Here is a 7,474-nt window from a genome sequence, read left to right as displayed (position 1 = left end):
TGCAGCTTGCAACAAACAGGATACCGTCATGTCCAAACAGACAACTGGAAGTATAGGTCATTGCAGAGGTGGGATTTGGGGCTGGGATCTCTGTTAGGTCTGAATAACACATGGGGCTGACAACTGCTTCTTTTTGCAACCAGCAGAGCATAGTTGCACATGTGCATGCTACCGAGCTGAGCAGATTAATGAGATGCTTCAAAAGCATAGTGTAACAGCCACAGTTTAAAGTGTCTCCTGGATATCTTGTCAAGCTTCTGCCTGCCTGCATATTAGTTTTTGCACACTTCTATTAACCCTATATTGTACTCCGAGCAAATGGCATTGCTTACTGGAAGGATGCAGGTAACTACGCACAGGACTGGGTGCTGTAGGAAAGAGTTACAAGGAGAGTGTGTTCACAAACATATTACGCTGAAATGTGCTCTTTAGGGAACAAGAAAGGTGCTTCTCCCCACCGCCCTGACGCCTCATTTTGTGTATTGCTGAAAGGTATTTTTTCAATGTAGAATTTCTTCAGGAGGAGTTCAAGTGAATCTTAGTCATCACGACTCAACCATGAAGTTTATAAACTCATTTCAGAAATGCACACAATTTCCCAAATAGCCTCCATCAGTCTGTGCTTACTGTGCATTCCTTAGAAAAGCAGGTATTTCAGGACACGGCGGGGGCCCTGAGGACACCACCAGGCCTCCCCGGCTCCAGCTGCCTGGCCAGCCCCTGCTCACACCCCACCACCCCCTCTGCCCCCCTTACCCCACACAGTGCCCTGACCCACAGGCTGCCACCCGCCTGCCAGTGCCCGGTGACAGTCTCTGCCATGGGCCCAGGTGGGGGTGGCCCACACACAGCCGTTCACCAGTGGTTTGGGGTGGTGGTGTCACTGGTGTTCTGACAGGCCGCTTTGTAACAAGGCATGGTGGAGGTTAATTAACAGAACAGCTTTTTCCAAATGAAGAAAAATCCTCTAAGCGTAAGAAATAAAGATGGTTTTTTGTGGCTGGCAGTAAAGCTTGAGCCCTTCTGCAGCTTTTGCTGTGTTTATGTGTATATATGTGCATATATATGTATATATACACATATATATACCCCCATATATAGGTAAGGTATGGATTCTGATGCGTCTAACAGAGTTTGCATGAGGACGCCAGCCCGTCCATCAGTCAAGGCACTTGTAGGCACCATCTCCTCTTTTCTCAACAGCAGCCTGTTCTCATGAAACATATACAAGCCTTTCTTTTATTTCTTTTTTTTTTTCTTTCTTTCCTTTTTTTTCACCCTAAACACTCCTTCACCGAATTTGGTTCAAGACTCCAAACAGCTGATAAGCTACAGCCCACACACGCGTTTCTGTGCATGGCTGCCTCACCCTGGGCTCCTCAGGAGCTAAAACACAGGTCAAGACCAATTCAGCAATACCTACGATGTTAAAAAAATCTGTTCCCTCTAAATTTGAATAAAACTGAGCACTTCTCCCACACCTCCATCCCCCCTTCCCCCAGATAATTTTCTGGTGAGACAAAAAAGTTTTGGTGAAGAGTGCTTTTCCAAAGGAAAAGGCAGCTCAAATACTCAGCCCTGGAGGAAGCCTGTGAAGTGCCATGTGCTGTCACTGGGGGAAGAGAGACAGCCCTTACCTCCCAGTCCTGCTGCAGATTTTAAACACATAAATAATCCTAGTGCCTGTAACAGGACTGCTGCCATCTCTGCACTGGTGCACTGAGGTGCTGGTTGTAAAGTGATGGTGTGTGACAGTCCCTCAGTCTGTCAGATACGGACACATCCATCCTTTCCCCCAATGTTTGTTTGACTTTGTTTAGGGAGACTGTACATCTTTTGAGATGTAGATCAGCTCCAAGTATTTCTTCAAAACAGGAGTCTGTTCCTGACTTTCTACTTTCATCTATTCGCAATTATCATTAGGCAAAATTTTTGCAATATCATACTACATTTCATAAGGTTCAAATAAAATTAATTCAAATTCACTTTAATTAAATTTACCAACTTTGCCTGCCATCTTTATTACCCTTAAACTATCTTTGGGTGTTTTAATTTCAAGTTATTATTGATCTTCCAGACCTAGGGACCAGAAGATATTTTCTCATGCTTTTTGTAACTGTTATGTCTACATAATACATGAAAGAGGCATCAAATGTTAAATATTGAGAATAAGCATGAAGAGCTGTAGTTACAACCTTACTGTGAATTTTCCCTAGACAAAGAGGATGAAATTGTAAGAGTATCAGAATCCTTCATTCTGACTGAGCTGAATTCCCAGGCTGGCCAGTGGGTAGATCGTGCAGCATGAGATTTCCGTGTTATGATGAGATTGAAAGACTAAGGTTAACAGCAAAGCTGAATCCTTCAGGGCAAAACTGCAATCTTCTTGAGAATTTCTTCACTCCAAAGAGGAACTTTTTCTGCATCATTAAGCAGAAGGGAAAGCTTCATGGCTCTTCTCTGGAATATCTGAAGTCAAGATCTTTTGTTATATTGCAAATATATGCACAATAACGCACAGGCTGTAAAATCCGTTCTGATTGCTGGTACAGGGAAACATATGGTCTTGAACAACTCACAAAGAAAATGAGCAGAGAGAAGCAGAAAAAGCTCTTTACAGCACAGAAAAGAAAATGACAAACAATAATTTGACACACTCCCCACCACCACCCATGCAGCCTTTTAAGAAAGTTGACAAAACATTGGCTGTATTCTATTTTCCTGTTTTCTTCTTATGTGCAAGTTTTGGCTTCCTCTGGGAGATAGAAAGAAAATATTGTCATAACAAAGGAGATGGGGAAACACGGGGACTAGCAAAACAAATCTGAAGGGTTTAATTGATGTGAAATGCAGTTCTCCAGTTAAGCGTCATACAGCATTTAGACATCTTTATTGAAGTCTTTTGTAGTCAAGCCAAAGCCCAGACATAAATTCTGATTATGTTTTACATCAGGAATTAGGATAGACATTATGGATTGGCTGTCTCTTAACAAAAATCTTGAAAGGAAGAACAATTTTTTGATAAGGAATATTTTATTGTGTAAAAGTTTGAATACATGCTACAGAAATACATGTGCTAAAGACAAAAGACTGAGTCCTGGAGCAGCCTAGAAAGAAAGATAATTACAGATAAGAAAGCAAAAGTGAATTATTTACATACCAGTGTTTCTAGGGGTGGCAGGCCTGAAAAATTAATGTCTGCTATCAGCATCTGACTTACTGCACAGTGAAGCAAGTTGAAGATACACATAATCTGAAAATATCCAAGCTAGCTCAGGAGTTAGAAACACAGGCATGTCAACATATTCCTGTACTGGAAATGCTTGACCTTATCTTGTAGATTAATATAAGTATTATACAGCTCATGCACAGCACTGCACAGGCTTTTAGCTTCTCCACAGCATTACATTGACTCAAGTATATCATTGTTCGTCTAGCCCAGCTCATAAGACCAGAAGTGTCCAAAAGTCAAGAGACTTGACGTGCAGTGAGAGCTAAAGTATCAGGATACAATCCTGTAATGATGGGGGATAAGAAATCCCCAAACATTAAACCCTGGAGCTGGTGGGAGGGGATGGGGACTGCAGATGACAAAATGCTACAGAATAAATGGAGCTGGGCAAGCAAAGGAGCATTTCCAAAGGAGAAAGCACAGTGTGGTAACAGTCATCTCAGGTTTGACAGCAAGGGATACATCTTTCTAACAGGGTTTTTTTCCACCCAGCAACAGAAGGCAGGAAAGACATGAGGGAACCTCTTCAATGCCAGATCTCAGTCAGAAACAGTGATGAACTGTGACCTTATCAAACTTCAGGAAGTTATGCACCAGAAAGACTTTCTCAGAGCAGTGAACATGTCTACAGTGAATTAATAATAGGAGAACACTGCGTAATGTCTACCATTAGGTAGTTATTAAAATAATTTATTACTTTTTAAATGCATCAGCCTTTCAGAGAAATTACTCCTCTCACCTCTGAATGTGAAATTTCTGCCTTGTTCCTAAAGATTCAACCCTGATAATACAAGATTTATATGTAACAGATATTGCAGCTTTAAATACCAAATCTTCCCAGTCTGCAAGGCTCTTGAATGTTAGAAAAAGATAGATCACTTATATCTGTTTTTTAAGGAGGCTTATCTCTCTAAAACATAGGTAGGAAAGTTATTAAAATTATAGGAAATATAGTATGTGCACATATAAGGAAAAATATGTAATTAACACTACTACTAACATTATGTAAGCATTTTAATAAAGTGCAACTCCAGCAACTTTTATACAGACCGCACCTCTCATTTGGTAGGAATTAGATAAATGAAGATGTCAGCATTCTTTTCTAACCATCCTCTGTAAAAACACCTCATCTACATATTCTTTGTAACATGCTTGCACTGTGTTATTCATCTGGTTAAGGCTACATACATATCATCCTCCATTACTAACATTATTCATGCCAAAGAGTTCTGAAATGTGTATTTTAAAAAAATAGTAACAAGCAGAGATGGATTTCAGCTATGTCTTATAAAGTCTTTTCATATGAAAACATCTACGGTTGTTGGTTGTTTTAATGTAACTACATTAAACTACATTGAATACACTGAATTACAAAATTATCAAGGGTTTTCTAGTTTTGTGTTTTGAGGTTTTTAACGACTCTATTAACAGACATTACACACCCTTTTCACACTAAAGCCAAACCACTATACATTTTACAACTGAGGTTCTACCTTGGTTCTTCTTTGTTATAGCAAATAGCCTGGTGTCTGTTGTGGGAGCTAACTTTCGGATAGATGTCTCAAAAACTTAACTGTGGCTTCTTCTATCATAGCCATTCCAAACAGAACACAAATAACAAATGCATAAACACAACCATGAAGCTTCTCAAGAGAAGAGTGTCTTCCTCTGAGAATAGTGCTGAGATTCTAGGACACTGGGAGTTAAAGATGAGACAATCTCATGTATCAGGAATCTGTTTGGATCATTTTGGAGGACCTTTATTCTTTTAATTTTCCTCTGCCTTAGAAGTCTTGGTAATTGCTTTAATGGTAACTAATACATTCATTTCCCTAGGCAAAGAGATCAGAAAATAATTAAAAATAGTTTGCACTCATGTTTTTAAAACCTTTGAAATGTTTCTTTAGAAAAGGTGTTGCTGATCTTGAAGCACCTGTTCTTCATAAGACAAATCTGATTAGAGTCAAATACCTGAGTGTGTTTTAATATGGGGATCATTTTGAACATGGACTTCAATAGAGCATATATAGCCACATGGGAAGACAGGAATTGTTCACACAATGTCTAAACTGAGTAGGGATGCTGAAAGCCAAGGACGGGTTGTCTTGGCAGAGAAACTGTATGACTAGAAGACTCTTGCAGGTGTTGTTACATATCAGTTTTGACTTTGACTTTATTTAGAAGTATTTATGAAATGGAGCAAAAACGCAGGACCGTGCTGACAGAAACTGCTACTAACACAACCTTGGGAGACATTAATGCATACAAGGATGAAGAGGTAGTAAAGAAAGTTTTGTATGACCCTGGAATTGTAGGAATGGGGTAGAAGACCATGCATTTAGGAACTAATAAGAAGCTTGCTTATAAACCAGGAGGAGCTCCTGGTTTTTGGAAGGCTGTAGAGGAAAAGAAGAATTTGATATATTACTTGGCCATGCAAATGACTGTGAGCAGCTAACGAAATGTGGCTGTGAAAGCATCAGATGTGATCAGGTAAGTTTTCCCTAGTAGAGAGGAAGAAGCACCAACACATCTGCACCAGGGAAATATGTATAGTGTTATGTACTTTCTTGAAAAGGAGAATAGAGAATTAAAAATTCATCCACTCCCAAGCTGTTGCCAATACAATTTTCTAATTGGAATGAGCTACGAAGTGAAGCAATGGAATGACTTTCTATTATCCTGATACTGGCAATACTGAAGTTAGATTCAAAAAGAGGCATCTGTCCTATCTCCTCACTCATAAAAAGCCTGAAACATCTGGGGTTTACAGAGTTTTGCAGGTGACCGTGGAAAATCAAGATATCGGCACATTTTTGATGAAATAGTACATATGGCACGGTATTCCTGTTAAATCTTGGCTTGATATTTGCTTTAGTCAATTTCTTTCTAGTAGTGGTTCTTTTTTGCTTGTTAATTAGGGCACTTCCCTGGCTTGCAAGGGCATGCATGTAAGCTGTGATGTGTGGTGTGAGGATCTGAGCTCTCAGAGATCAAAGTGGTAAAGCCACATGAGAAAGCACAGCATTGCTCAGATCCCAGTGCAAACACTGGGTGTCTCTGCACTGGCCCTTCTGCCCATCTGGCTCTGCTCTGGGTACGTGCAGGCACTCTGGCTATTTCCGAGATATATATTTTTATATATATATTTGGTAGGGAACTTACCGATTAGGATTTGCAAACAGTAACATCCATCTGTGAGCTAGCCCTGAATATTTATACATTTATTGTTCTCTGAATTATTTTTCTTAGAAACTGGGATGCCTTCAGGTTATCGTTGGTTCTAGTAGAGATAGATGGCCTGAGGGATAGCAGACAATCTGTGTTATGAAAAAAATTTAAGGATGGAGGATAAAGACAGAAACAAAGATACTTATTGGATCTCGTAAAGTTCCAGAGAATTCTTACTGACTAGTCCTACTGGGCTAGTCATTCAGGAAAAAGGCACAAATGTCAGCAGTGTGCACACCTGGAAGCTGACACTGTCATTAATTGCTTACTGGGGCTGCACCATGGAATCACCTCACTCTCAGTGAAACAGTACTGATTTACGGCTGATTAGATCTTGTCTGTGCTTCACCATGGCCATAGGAGATTCTCCTCCAAAAGACACCTGTAACACCTGAACTGATAAAGAATGTCTCTTTAGCTGTCAATCATGTTTGAGCTGACTTTATATCCTCTTTTTAGGCTGCCCTTACGAATTAAGATTATTATACACACTCCAACACATCTCATGACTAGTAGGAATACACAGTGAAATGAACAAGTTGCTGTCCTTTAATAAAATAACCAATGACAGCATTGTGACTGTTTTACTGTTTTTGATGAAGATGTGACTTCCCTCTGATGGAGCAATGTAGAGATCCATGTTCTACAGAGGCTGCTGGTATGGCCACCCCTGCCAATGAGCATTGTCTGCTCAAAATTATGCTGAAAAATTTGAGTCAGCAAAACACTTTTTCCCGATGAGATGTTGGGACAGACAGATGTCAAAATACCTTTTAGGAATCTGAATTACACTTCTTGGATGTCTGATCTAGCTGAGATGAAATCTCTGCTGAGATATACTCCAGCTGGTCAGGAAATGGTTCTGTATATTATTTCATTTGTAAGTAGAACTCAATCATTTTTTTAAACCCCCAAAATATAAAAGACCAACAAAAAAAAAAAACACTTTCAGTACAGAATTTTAATCAATAAAAGGATGGATGGATGGATAGACTGATATAATCTCAGTCT

This window comes from Falco naumanni, chromosome 2 (genome assembly GCF_017639655.2).
Source record: "Falco naumanni isolate bFalNau1 chromosome 2, bFalNau1.pat, whole genome shotgun sequence".
Lineage (NCBI taxonomy): Eukaryota > Metazoa > Chordata > Aves > Falconiformes > Falconidae > Falco > Falco naumanni.
Note: the sequence above shows the minus strand (reverse complement) of the source record.